Raw genomic sequence first — 15698 nt, 5'->3', positions numbered from 1 at the left:
ATTGAATACTTTATATTATAATATTATTCAATATTGAGAATGTTATATACCTATATTATAAAATATTATGTTAAAACTTGCTTAACATCTGAAGAGTATTATATCGCATATGTAATTTTTTAATGTACAATTTCTTTTTTTATATAGATTGTAAAGGGCTTCATGATAAGGTCATGTGATCTTCTGGAGTCCTACCAGTAATATATTCATATAGATTCAACAATAATCTTTCTCCTGAAAACCTTAACAACAAGTTTGAAATAAATAGAAATAAAAACTATTATCTAAGAGCAAATATAAGTAACACATATAAACTGCCTCAAAACGTTAATAAATATGGTGAATATAGCATTGCGTATAGAAGTCCAAATATATGAAATATCTATCAAAAAGGATTTAAATGTATAGCAAAGTCATTAAGTTCAATTAAGTTACAAATCAAAAATGAAATTTTTAAAGCTTGAGTAACTCTGAAGTTATTTTATTTTATTTTTTAAGTTTTTTATCTTTATTTGATTACTGATCAGCGCAGCAGTTTTATGCCCATTAAGGTTATTAATATAATATCTATATTCTATTGAAAATATATAGAGGCTCTATGAAAAGATTGCGATGACAAATTCTCATCTTCATCTTTTTTGAGCCTCATTGTAATAAGTAAAAATTATATGTTATATTGTATATACAAAAACGTTCTTGTATTTTACTGTCTAGTTCGTTTTTACGGACGTATTTTTTCTTTCTTGTATATATGTATGTTGATTATTTTTGTTAAACAACAAAATAACTGAAATACAAAAAAAAAAAAAAAAAAAGCCAATAAGATTTTCATGCATTTTCAAAATTAAACCCAATCCATCGCCCAGAATTCGGCTGTTTTTTGGCCACTTTTGGTTATTTCTGGCTACCGCATTTCGCAAAATATCTGACAACCCTGGTTGTAATTTACTATTTTTGACCCTCAAGAAATATTACTATAAATTATATATGAATAAATGAGTAATATAATTAAAATAAAGTATGTTTATTTAAAAATATGTTTATTTAAACGATTTCTTAATTTGTTTAGTACTCACGGATCCCAATAATGCCAACCTAGATGATCCAAGAATTTATACCCTGTGATGCAAATTTTTAAATCTTTAAAGTTTTCCCACGGAAAATAATTAATTTTGAATGTTCAAACTCAATAAAATTTTGACTTTATAATGCGACAATAAAAACACTTGTAGAATAAAAACCACTTTATATAATTTGATAGAAATTGGTGCAAATGTAGAATATGACCGCACCAAACACTGGATAAAATTTCAGCCGGGCTAGTGAACTGCTTAAAGATTGATGGCAGTTTTAATTTAAATTTTGTTAGTTTTTTGCTACTTATACCACAGAACGTTACCGATTACTGTGCTATTCGGTCACTATTTTCAAAATATTAGTTTCAAAATATTAGTAAAATTCCACCAAGTACCATAGAGTTTGAATCTTATATCAAACCGTGTAATACTATTATGGAAGAATCTAATTTAAATCTAAGCGAGTTAAAAAATGCATTTAATAGTCTTAAAAGTAATAAAAGTGCCGGCATTGACAAAATTAGTGTAAATGTTGTTAAATCAGTTTACGATATCATTGAACCGTCATTATTTCATATTTTTAACCTTTTACTAAAACTAGGTGTTGTGCCAAAAAAACTTAAAGTTGCCGTAATCACTCCAATTTTTAAATCTGGTGACGAAACTAATATTTCCAACTACAGACCAATTTCCGTCTTACCTTGCTTCTCAAAATTATTGGAAAGAATTATGTATAACAGACTTTATAACTATTTGATGTCAAACAGTTTGCTGTACAGTAAACAATTTGGGATTAAAAAAGATAATTCAACTAACCATGCGGTAATTGAACTGATTAATCATGTAACAAATGCATTCAATAATGACTATTTTACCTTAGGAGTTTTTATTGATCTGTCAAAAGCCTTTGACACTGTTAACCATAAGATACTTATAAAAAAACTGGAACTCTATGGAGTAAGAAATAAAAACTTACTTTGGTTTGAAGATTATCTAGCAAACAGGTCACAATGTATTATTTATAAAAAAACTGAAAAAGAAAAACACATAACTTGTGGTGTGCCACAAGGTTCAATCTTAGGACCATTATTATTTTTATTGTATATAAATGATTTGTACTTAGCATCAAATATTTTAAATGTTATATTGTTTGCAGACGACTGCAATCTTTTTTATTCCGACAAAAACATAAAAGTTCTTTTTAATATATTTAATGAAGAACTATTAAAAATAAACGAGTGGTTTACAAGTAATAGGCTTTCGTTAAATGTAGAAAAAACTAAATTTATCTTATTCTCCAAACCTAGTAAAGGTGATGATGTTCCTCTAAAATTACCCAATCTTATAATCAATAAAACATTTATTAAAAGGGAACCAATCGTTAATTTTTTAGGAGTAATACTAGATGAAAATTTGTCATGGAAACCACATATAAAATACATAGAAAATAAAATCTCAATAAATATTTCCATATTATATAAAACTAAACCATATCTTAACACTGCTTCCTTAAAAAAAATATACTTTTCATTTATTCATAGTTTTATCTCGTACTGTAATATTGTATGGGGTAGTACTAATTATAGTAAATTAAAAAAACTTTATAGTAAGCAAAAACACGCATGCAGGATTGTATTTGGTGCACACAGAACTTTTCATTGCGAACCTCTTTTAAGGAAGCTTGGTGCCCTAAGTATCTATAAACTTAATATACACCAGGTTCTACAATTCATGTTTAAAATAAAACGTGGGCTTTCTCCTATTGTGTTTCAGTCTTACTTTAGTGAAATCTCGCACAAGTATCCTACTAAATTTTCAATTAACAACTTCATTGTACCAAAAACTAATTTAAAACTAGGTTCTTACCAAATTCAATATCGTGGACCGTTTCTGTGGAAACATTTTTTTAAATTTATTACAAAAAAAAATAATATTCAAAACATCTCTTTGGAACAATTCAGGAAAGAATCTAAGAGTCTCTTATTGCAAAATGACCTTGATTTAAAATATCTCTTTTAAAATAAATAATATAAATTATCTAAAAAATAGTTATTGACACTACTTCTCTTTTGTTGCTGTTTTATTTTTATTTAACTTTTGTTAATTTTTGATATATTGCATTATATTTCAACACTTATATTTATATTGTAACTAACGTGTAAAATGCTTATTATGTACTTTGCTACTTTTCTTTTTTTTATATATAAGCTGACGATTTTTTTTCAATGTAAATGGGGCTTGATGATAAGACAGTTTATGTCTTCTGCTTGCTCCAGCTCTCTTATCTATTAACACGATTTATTTCATTGTAAATTTTAATATACGGCAAATATATATTTTAAAAAAAAAAAAAAAAAAAAAAAAAAAAAAAAAAAAAGTTACATGAGTGTTCTACTATGTAATACCAAAAAAAAAATGTTATTATTTTTTTTACTGCTACATATACCATTTTTATTTTAAGACCAAAGTGTTGATTTGCTATTTAAAGCGTGGATTGACTTGGCTTATGCATTGCGTGAAAATATTAGGACTTTTTAAGGTATAAGTTACTGTCAAAATGCATGAAAATATTAAAAAATGGTTGAAAAACTTTTATAAAGATACCTACGTTGGTATAACGTAGGTATATATATAAAGTTGTACCAATATATAAAACTGGAGAAACATTTTCACTTAATAACTTCAGACTCATCTCAATCCTTCCAGTCTTTTCTAAACTTCTATAACGAATAGTTAACTAATAACAATATTTTGAATAAAAAACAACTCGGATTTCAAAAGCAACATTCAACCGAATATGCTATATTATATTGTGTAAATAAAATAAATGACTCTTTTGATAATAACAAATTTGTTCTAGAAACTTTATTGACCTATCAAAAACATTCAACAATGTTAATCATGCTATATTTCTTTAAAAAGATGGAAAAGTATGGCATTAAAAGCGTTGCTTTACAATGGTTTGAGAGCTTTTTTATCAATAGACAGCAATCTGTCATTACGGATAAAAATATACTTTTAAAATTGCTTAAAACTAAATGCAGAGTTCCCGAAGGTTCCATTCTAGCTCCCTTACTCTTCTAGCTATGCATCAATGACCTTACAAAAGTCTCAAAAATAATGTTTGCAGATGATGCTAATTTATTTTATTTATCTACTTCTATCACAGAACTCTTTGAAACTGCAAATAATGAACTTGAAAAGCTTCATACTTTGTTTAAATCTAAAAAATTATCATTGAATACAGAAAAAAACAACTACATTAAATTCCATTTCAATCAAAGAAAAAAATCTATACCAAATATTACCATTTCTAAAAATAGTAAATAAAGTTATCGAAAGAACCAAAGCGACAAAGTTTTAAAGAGATACTTAACAAAAAACATGCTACAAGAATAGTATTTAATAAAGATAAGTTGTTCATGGTTTAATATAAAACTTGGATTTCTGCCATCACATTTTTCGAAAGAGTTTTTTAAATGCAATAGAAATAGATACGACACTCGAGGAATAAAAAATTTTAAAGTACCAATAAAAAAACAAAACTATCACGTTACTCTATTTCGTATCGCGGCACTTACCTCTAAGGCTTATCTTAGAAAATCAAAAATAAAATATTCAATTTTAAAGCTAAGTATAGAAATTTTGCTCTTGAATTTAATTTTTGAAAAGTCAACAAACTAAAAGATACCTACAATAAAAATTTATATTAAAATATTTGTTATCAGTTTGGGAAGTTCATACCTAAAAAAAATAAATTAAAATGAAAAACGACCGTAAAATTAATTGTTTTAATTAATTGGCAAAATAAATTGACTTAACCCACAAATTGGCAATCCATCTGTTCAAATAACTCAAGGACACTCTCAACGTCTCATCAAAGAGTTCTTTAGTGTGGTGCAACCAAAAAACATGGCCCGGCGTTGTATTTTATGTCAGCATTGCGTAATATTTTATGTTGTATTTTACGTTGGCACAACGTTGTATTTTAAGTTGATTCAATGTTATATTTTACGTTTGCAATACGTTATATTAAAATTTTATTATGATTAAGTTTATTTGTTTTCTATTTTTGTATATATATATATCTATATATATATATATATATATATATATATATATATATATATATATATATATATATATATATATATATATATATATATATATATATATACAAAAATAGAAAACAAATAAACTTAATCATAATAAAATTTTAATATAACGTTTTGCAAACGTAAAATTTAACATTAAATCAACTTAAAATACAACGTTGGGCCAACGTAAAATACAACATAAAATATTACGCAATGCTGACATAAAATACAACGCCGGGCCTTGTTTTTTGGTTGCACCACACTAAAGAACTCTTTGATGAGACGTTGAGAGTGTCCTTGAGTTATTTGAACAGATGGACTGCCAATTTGTGGGTTAAGTCAATTTATTTTGCCAATTAATTAAAACAATTAATTTTACGGTCGTTTTTCATTTTAATTTATTTTTTTTAGGTATGAACTTCCCAAACTGATAACAAATATTTTAATATAAATTTTTATATTAAAATATTTAAATATATAAATATATATATATTTATATACTTATATTATATTTGCATGTATGAACTTATTTTTTTATTTTTTTTATTTACAAAATAATAAACATTTACAAATTTTTATACTATTTCTGCATAATAAATAAGCATTTACTGTTTACAAAAAGTTTTGCATTTTTTCTTCATTTTATATATATTTTCGTTTATATATATTCTTGGAATATGTGTTTATTATATTAACAAAAGCTTTTTCACATAAATTTAACTTTCATTTATCCTGAATTATTTAAGAATATATTTGAAATAATTTCTTGACTCTTTATGTAAATACATTTTTTTGTTTTTTTGTTTTTTTGTATTTTTTAATTTTTAATTTTTTTGTGTTTTTTTTATTTTTGAGCCGCTGTGCGGAAAAAAATCGAGAATATGGAAAAAGGTTGAAGATGAAGTTAGTAAAGATTAATTAAGTATATTTAGTAAAGAAAGATTTTATTAAGTAAAAATAAAAAAATACAGGACTTTTACACAAACACCGCGTTACGAAAGATACAAAAAACATGCAAATAGTAAATTATATATTATAAAATAAGCGCTGGCATTGATTGTCTAATTATAAATAACTATATTTTTGTTTTAAAAAAAGAAAAGTTTATTTGCAAGGAACAGGAACACTTAGCTAAACATTTAGTTCTTGCTATGAGCCAGTGTATTAGTTTAGCTTATATGTTTAGTTTCAGGTTCCCATTCTCTATTTGACAAAAAACGTTTTTAATACAAAAAAAGTTGACCAAAAAATGTCCGCGGTATTTCTACGGACATGATAATTATATTTTAAAGTAATAACATTCCTGATGTTTCTGGTAATTATCTTGATCACTGCCTTTGGGTCAATTTTCGAATTCTTAAACATATGGTGGCATCTGCTGTTCCATATTTCACTCATAATGGTTTGAGTGACTGTCAACAGCAGTTGCGAGGTAGGTTTTTTCTCCGATAAATTCACTGTTTCAACCGAGAAAATCTAATTTATCGGTGAAAATTTGTTTTGGGATGTCAAGGAGTTATATACATGTTTAAAATACTCCCATATTTCAACAGAAGGAGGAAAGTACCAAAGATATGAAGATTGTCCTCAATTTTACCACAAGTTTTGCATTTGTTATTTTTAACGATCTGTTGCCTTGTGCTTTTGGCTAGCAAGGCCGCAGAATGTAGACTGTTGTGTAGAAAACGAAAGAGGATATTTTGTGTTGGTCCGCATGCGTGGGAAGCAAAATTTTTTTTCAAAATTTGGGTCCACGGCATTGTTGTTTTTGTTGAACCGTTCCAGAAAAGTTCTGCTGGCACTCTTTTTGTTTTTTGCCACTTCTAAGTAAAAATTTTTTGTTGAGGGGGATCTTAAATAGTGACCCATTTTTGCCTTATATTTCAATTGTTGTTTTGTAGTACTGAGACGTTTTGTTGTCCCTGTGTTTTGAAAAATTGTTTTGCTTTAAAAAATTCCAGCTTTAGTTTTGGCTTGTAAATTTTATAAGTGAACTTGCCAACCAATACCTTGAAAAGTAGTAATAATCGTGAGATTTATCCTCTCAGCATTCCTTTAGTTGAATGAGTATTTTGAGGCGAAGTGCAATACCTTTCTCCTTTGGTGATAAAATTCCGAGACCCCCGCTTGAGACGGGTAAAGTTAGTGTCTCTCTCTTGGCTGGATTGAAATTGGTCTTTTGCCACAGAATTTCAAAAATGGCTCTGGGCAGACGTTCTATTACCCATTCGGGAAATGGGCAGCACGTTTGCAAGAAACCACACTTTTGACATTGCTAGCGCCCAGTGAAAAATAAAATCGCGTCCCACATGGGTTCCGCGTGGGTTCCGTGTGGGATTTATGGGATTTATGTGGGACGGATTTTCCCATGTGGTATCCGTATGGAAATTTGTCACCTTAAACCCATGTGGGTAATTCCACATGGGTTACATGTGGGAACCATATGGTATTTACACACATGGGAAATCCCACGTGGGATTTGCATGGGAATTAATTTAAAAGCTGGAAACTAAAAAAAAACTAAAAAAAAATTTTTTAAATCGACATTGCATTGCGTTACGTTTATTTTGTGAGAAATTATTTTATATTAATAAAGAGAATGGCAAGCAAGTATGTAAGTACCGCGAATAATTTTTATCTTTCCTTATAGAAATAAGATTAAGATTTGTGCAAATAGACGTATTATTAGGATAATATTATAGTTATTTGAATATAGATCTTGAGTAAATTATTTGCAAACAATTAACTGATGCAAGTTGAAATGTTGTCAAAAACCAATCTTGCATGCATGGGACACTGCAGTGTCCCACAAAGAAATGCAGGTTTGAAAGTCAAAGAATTCCTAATTTTCTCTATTAAAAAAGAAAAAAATAGGATGGGTTTCTGTAACTTTTTTTATGCTCCAAAACTTTTAACTTTAGATATAATAAGGTCCTTAAGACTTAAGAGACTTACGAACTACATTGAGAAACAAAAACAGGATGTTTACAGAAACTTTTCAATTTTTAATCTGGAGTACCACAGTGTTATTGATAATAAAGCTTCTGGATCCAGTTTTCAAAGTAATATGATCTAAGTAATGTTTAAATAAAATAATATGCTTTAAAATGCATATAGTTATACATATAACTCCTGATAGTTAATTATATGTATAACTATTTATACATATAATTTGTTATAAAAACTTATTTTTTAAGGTTATGCTTGAATAAATTAGTACCAATTAATTCAAATTCAAGATTTAGTTAAAGTTCAAGTTAATGTTTTTATTTATTCATTGTTTTTGTTAATTTTATATTTATTTGTTCAAATTTATCAGTTAGTACTATATTTTACTACAGTAAGAATGTTTATCATTGTTGAACGTGATTTTATGTTGTTATTGATGTTAAATTTATTACGTTTCAATAACTCAGATTGAATCTTAACTGAATTATTGAAAGCTTTGTATATATATATATATATATGTATATATATATATATATATATATATATATATATATATATATATATATATATATATATATATATATATATATATATATATATATATATATATATATATATATATATATATATATATATATATATATATATATATAAATATAACATTAAAACAATAAAATTGATACAAAATTTCACTTTAAAACGAATACCATTAACATTGTGATGATAATAGCATTAGGAAACTAGTATTTATGTATTATTATTATACTATAAATAAATAGTTTTTTAATTCATTTTATAAAATGGAGACTGACAACTGATAATTAATGGAAATAAATACAAATTATAAAAATCATGTATTATTACTAAATACTATATTAATGCTAGTCTACAAAGTTAAAATCAATTTAGAGCATTGTTATTAGTTCTTTTGTGATTCGCACTTCCACTTCTGTCTCTCAAATTTGTAAAATAGGTGGTCAAAGCTTGCTCAATAGGTAGGTTCTCAGCATAACAATGCTTTTTTCTTACACTTTCTAAAGAGAAATATGGCAAATTGATTACTTATTTTACTTAAATTGTAGGGTCATCTATGCATAATGATGTCAGATGATGACCCGGTTTGTTGAACAACTTCACCCTTTATCAAACTCAGTCAATTTTTTGCCATTTCCCATTGAAAATGATGTCAGTTTTTGTTATCGTATTATGATGGTATATCTGAATTTTTAATATAATATAAAAAATGCATATACCATCAATTTTTTTCTGGTTCAGTTATACATTTATTCTCAACAGTACTAAAAGTAAAAAAAAAAAATGCGTAAATTGTTCTTTCAGATAAGCAAGCTAATTTCTGAATTTAAATTGTTTTTCCTATGATCCTCTACAGTTTTAAGCAACAAAAGCAAGAAGTTTTTAGACCACATTGTTGGTGTAAATACCTCTAAAACCTGCTCATAGCTAGCATAAATTGTTTTACTTTTTTTTAAAATAAAATATTTTACTTTTTTTTTTAATTCAATTTTTTAATTGACATTATTTTGGTCTCAACATCTCCTCCCCATTGTCAATTATTGTTAAACTCACACTGCCCCTCTATCTACTGGCATCATTTATGGATGATCCCATAGCCTAAATACTATATATATATATATATATATATATATATATATATATATATATATATATATATATATATATATATATATATATATATATATATATATTATTTTTACTTTATTTACAACACCATATGAGATACAACAAACCCTTACAAAGCTTACAATAATTCAGTTAAAATTCAATCTGAGTTATTGAAACGTAATAAATTTAACATCAATAGAAAAGTAAAGCTGTCATCATTTAAAATGTAAAGGGTGTTGTCAAAATATGTTGATAGTAAAATTAAGTTACTAATAAAATCACGTTCAACAATGATAAATATTCTTACTGTAGTAAGAATTAGTACTAGTTAAAATATTTGAACAAATAAATATAAAATAGTGAAAAAACAATGAACAAATAACTTGAACTTGAACTAAATCTTGAATTTGAATTAATTGGTTCTAATTTGTTCAAGCATAACCTTAAAAAATAAGTTTATATAATAAATTTTATGTATAACTAGTTATACATATAGTTAACTATCAGGAGTTATATGTATAACTGCATGCATTTTAAAGCATTTTATTTAATTTATATATTACTTTAGATCATATTACTTTGAATACTGGACCCAAAGACTTTATTCCCAATTACACTGTGGTACTCCAGATTAAAAATTTAAAAGTTTCAGTAAATATCCTGTTTTTGTTCCTCAATGTACTTCGTTAGTCCCTTAAGTTTTATGAACCTTATTATATATAAAGTTAAAAGTTTTGGAGCCTAAAAAAAGTTACAGAAACCTCCTTATCTCCTCCCTATTTTTTTTTTTTTTTTTAATAAAGAAAATTTGACTTTCAAACCTGCATTTCTTTGTGGGACACTGCAGTGTCCCATGCATGCATGCTTGGTTTTTGACAACATTAGAACTTGCATCAGTCAATTGTTTGCAGATAATATACTCAAGAACTATATTCAAATATCATATGAACATGTTAGAGAATGTTCATATGATATTTGAACATCACAAATTTAATAATATTGTTGTGATATGTTATATAAATAATTCCATAATAGATTATGATATGAAAATAAGATAGGATATGAAGGCAATGATCAAAGAATAAATTTACTTATAGAAATTTAGATGTTTGTTTATTAGTTTCAGAATATTATATTATGTGTGACCGCGGCCTTCTATAATAACAGGCCTTGACATCGCGCAACAAAGTTGTTAAACTGAAGGCCAATTCCTAATACTGTGTTAACATTTTCATCTTTTAACATTAGATGAAAGTTTGTGTTCGCGCTTTTTTAATAAATCTTTAAAATGTGATTGGTTTATAAATTAGATAGCCCAACATCAAGACAATAACGTTGTTATTGTCTTGATGTTGATGTAAGGTTCAAGGCGTTAACTTTGTAAGGTAATAATATTGTCAAACTAACGATAAGTTTTTTTAATAATTAAAATGCCTTAAAAATGCCTTTAAAATGCTGTGTATCTCTTTGCAAGTCGAACTATCTCAACTACAACAAAAATATCAATTTATACAACTACAATATCAATTACAACTACAACAAAAATATCAATACTCAACTACGACAAAAATATTAATTTATAAATTCCCGAAGAATCTAGAGGAGAGAAAAAGATGTAGTGAAGCTATCCCAAGAACTGGTTTTATTGTTACAGACTATACAGCATTATGTCAACTGCATTGGCCAAATGAAGCACCTTTTGAAAGCAAATATGGGAAGCAACGACCTTTAAACCCACCATCTGTTTTTAAAATATTCCGCCTAGTTGTTTAGCCACACCAGCAAGTAAAGTTAGAAAAAATGTAACTTCAAGCGGTTTTCGAAGCATTTTACCAGATGAGTTAAATGATTTTCTAAAAGAGGATGAAATTATATTTGACGATATTCAATCTTTGTTAAGTGATAATAACGATGTTATTGTTTTCCAGCTTAATAAAAAAAGTTTACACATACAATCAAAAATGTACAAACTTGGTGTTTCATTATTTATTTTAGTAATTTTCAATGATTATTCATTTGTAGCTAACCATAATGGCACAATTTGTAATATTTCATATTTAGCTGTAAACAAATTAAAGTTAATAAAAACAAAATCAGCTTTATTTGAAGCAGTTAGATTTTTAAAAAATAAAGAAAGTTCGCTTCAATCAAATATTCTATTCGAACACCTTAATGCTATGAGAAAAGTTAATGTTGGTGAAGTTTTATATACTTCAGATATTATATGTAGAGCATATGTGAGTATTTTGCTATGCGACGAAGTTTATATGATTGTATGTGTATTGACTACAAGTTGCCAAGTATAAGGACTTTAACCCTGTTGAGATATATTGATAAAACTTTTTTTTTGCTTGAATCAACTTTTATTGGTGTTTTTTATTGTTGGTGATTTTTATTGTTACCATTTTTAGCAAAAAAAATTAAAAATACAGTTATCTTTCTAATATATAGATATATACTTTGTTATGGTTCTGCTTGTTATTGATACTATTTAATATTACAGAAATATTCTTAATGAAATTTGAAATACGAAATTCGAACACCTTAATGCTATGAGAAAAGTTAATGTTGGTGAAGTTTTATATACTTCAGATATTATATGTAGAGCATATGAGTATTTTGCTATGCGACGAAGTTTATATGATTGTATGTGTATTGACTACAAGTTGCCAAGTATAAGGACTTTAACCCTGTTGAGATATATTGATAAAACTTTTTTTTTGCTTGAATCAACTTTTATTGGTGTTTTTTATTGTTGGTGATTTTTATTGTTACCATTTTAGCAAAAAAAATTAAAAATACAGTTATCTTTCTAATATATAGATATATACTTTGTTATGGTTCTGCTTGTTATTGATACTATTTAATATTACATAAATATTCTTAATGAAATTTGAAATACGAAATTCGAACACCTTAATGCTATGAGAAAAGTTAATGTTGGTGAAGTTTTATATACTTCAGATATTATATGTAGAGCATATGAGTATTTTGCTATGCGACGAAGTTTATATGATTGTATGTGTATTGACTACAAGTTGCCAAGTATAAGGACTTTAACCCTGTTGAGATATATTGATAAAACTTTTTTTTTGCTTGAATCAACTTTTATTGGTGTTTTTTATTGTTGGTGATTTTTATTGTTACCATTTTTAGCAAAAAAAATTAAAAATACAGTTATCTTTCTAATATATAGATATATACTTTGTTATGGTTCTGCTTGTTATTGATACTATTTAATATTACATAAATATTCTTAATGAAATTTGAAATACGAAAAATATGATTATCTTTTAACAATTTTTTGGTTTTCTTTTTATATTTCCGTTTTTACTAGAGATTATTATTAGAAAACATAGGCTGCCATTACACCCTACCTAATATAAAAATATATCAATATAAGTAAAAGTGAAAGTTTAATCGGCCTTCAGTTTTTACGGCATTTTGCGCGATGTCAAGGCCTGTTATTATAGAAGTCTACATCATTGAAAAAGTAGGTTTTTACATTTTTGTTTTCGTTTTTTTGTTTAACTACTTTTCCTTATTGATCACTTTTTTTCAGGATTCTCCTCATGGGTTCAAGATCATTACGCATAATATGTGTTCAATTACGCATAAACGTTAGTCATTGTAAGTAATAAATTAGGAAATAATTATTTGTGAAATATTGTAGTCATTAATGACTTCAAACTGGCTAATAATTAAAATTGCTCGACTAATAAGGTTCCTTATTAAAATTGCTCTCTCTCTCTCTCTCTCTCTCTCTCTCTCTCTCTCTCTCTCTCTCTCTCTCTCTCTCTCTCTCTCTCTCTCTCTCTCTCTCTCTCTCTCTCTCTCTCTCTCTATATATATATATATATATATATATATATATATATATATTTATATTTATGTTTATATTTATATTTATATATATTTGTATTTATATTTTTTTTTTTTTTTAGAAAATGTTTGAAGAAAGTTAGAAGATACTAAAAACCGATATATATAAGCCGAAGCGATTTAATTAATTCAATTGACAAAAAACGGCGTGTAAATCGCAAAAGAAAAAATAATATTTTTAATATTCGTTTTGGATGTATTGATTAATAGCATTTATTTTTAAATAAATTCATTTTGCAACACGTTTTTTAATTTTATAAAATTTTGTCATAATAGTTTAAGGTAAATCCCACATAGGTTATAGGTGGAAAACATCACATGTAAAAGATCAAAAATGCTACACGTTTTGAATACCGAATGGGATATAGTAGCAAATACCAGATTAAGTTAAGCCTCTCTGAAAGCTTCGATGATTAATTTTAAATTACTATTTAAGTAATTTTTAAATTAAAAGAATTTTTAAAATTATCATAGAAGCATTCGGACTTTCATTTGTCTAGTATTGACTACTTTTATACCATTTGGATTAAAATATGTGGCATTTAAGATCTATAACATGTCGTATTTTCCACCTATATCCCATGTAGGATTTACCACATAAAACCCATGTGGGATTTACCATATGAAACCCACATGGGACAAAATAATAATCCCCATATGGGTTACATGTGGTAAAAACCCACGCGTATCCCATATGGGATTTACCATATGGAATCCATGTGGGATTTATCATATGAAACCCACATGGGACAAAATAATAATCCCCACATGGGTTACATGTGGAAAAAATCCACGCGTATCCCATGTGCGCTTTTTCACTGGGCGTATTTATCAAATTAGTCTTTCCCTTAAGTGATAAAGTACGTAGTCCCAGAAACTTGAGTTTTTCTCTACTTTGTTTAGAGTTACTAGCCAGTTGAAATCGGTAGTATTACTCAGTCTGGTGTAAAAAGTAACACCCGATAATTTGAAACCGGTGTTATTGTTCCACTCTATGTTATCCAATTCCGGGTACATTTTAGGATTAAAACCCCCAAGAGCAAGACCCTTGGTTTTTAAGGCATTGATCACTGAACCACTATCTTTTTCAAACAGTTTTACTTTTTCGAAAAAAAAGTTCAAATCTTCAGCGTACAGCTGTAATTTGAGGGGTTTCGGTATTCCTGCTAGTGGGAAACCCTCTATTCTGCTATCCGCTCTGACCACCAAAGCAAGAGCTTCGGCAACAAAAACGTACATCAGTAGAGAGAGAGGGTCACCTTATCAGACTCCTCTTTCCGTAGGAAAGAAGACCGACAAAAAACTACAATTCATAAGAGATGCCATAACTTCTGAATACAGAGTGTTAACAAAAGGTATAAAATTTTCTCCGAGATCAAATTTTTGAAGAATTTGCAGTAGAAACGCACGATCGACTTTGTCAAACGCCTTTTCTTGGTTTATAGATAAAATGAAACTAGGTAGATTTTTAAATTCTGCGTAATCTATAAGATCACGGACTAAATGTAAATTTGAAAATATTGTTCTAACTGGGATTCCGCAAGTTTGATTTGGTTTTATAATTTTCCCCATTACTTTTGCTAGTCTTAGGGCCAGCGCTTTTGTGATTATTTTGTAATCAGCGCCGATTAAGGATATGGGCCTCCAATTTAAACGTTGCCGTATTTACATACCAACACATTTGCGTTGCCACTCGATAAATTAGATTTAAAAATTCCATGCTGCGTCTTGGCTTGAGTGTTCAAAGGAGCAGAAGAAGATAATGCGCTAGCATAACTTTTAGCCATCAAAACAAGTATAACCAAAATACTTCAAAATTTTTAATAAACTTTCAATAAGTAAAAAAAGACAAGGTAGACTCAAAATTAATACAAATACTGTAAAAAATTTAGATGTGTTTTTTTTCCGTTTTTTTTTTTATACTTTTATTTTTTGTTTCTATATTTTACGTTACCTTTTATACAAGTGATTATAAATATTGTTAAATACACCCTGTAAAAATCGTATGTAAAATGACCAAAAAAGCCTGTTGTTGCCCTTTTGAGAGGAC

At 27.2% G+C, this 15698-nt stretch overlaps 1 long non-coding RNA gene across 1 annotated transcript; it reads left to right on the top strand.

Annotated features, from left to right (window-relative positions):
• Positions 1-7647: 7647 nt before the first annotated feature.
• On the top strand, positions 7648-13890 carry LOC136086496 (uncharacterized). The gene is made up of 3 exons (XR_010641369.1): positions 7648-7787; positions 13329-13396; positions 13711-13890. It is a non-coding gene; the product is annotated as an uncharacterized LOC136086496 (long non-coding RNA).
• The last annotated feature ends 1808 nt before the right edge of the window (positions 13891-15698 follow it).

The sequence above is a fragment of the Hydra vulgaris genome, chromosome 10, assembly GCF_038396675.1.
Source record: "Hydra vulgaris chromosome 10, alternate assembly HydraT2T_AEP".
NCBI lineage: Eukaryota > Metazoa > Cnidaria > Hydrozoa > Anthoathecata > Hydridae > Hydra > Hydra vulgaris.
The sequence above is the reverse complement of the archived record's forward strand: the minus strand, read 5'-3'. Positions and strand labels throughout refer to the sequence as shown.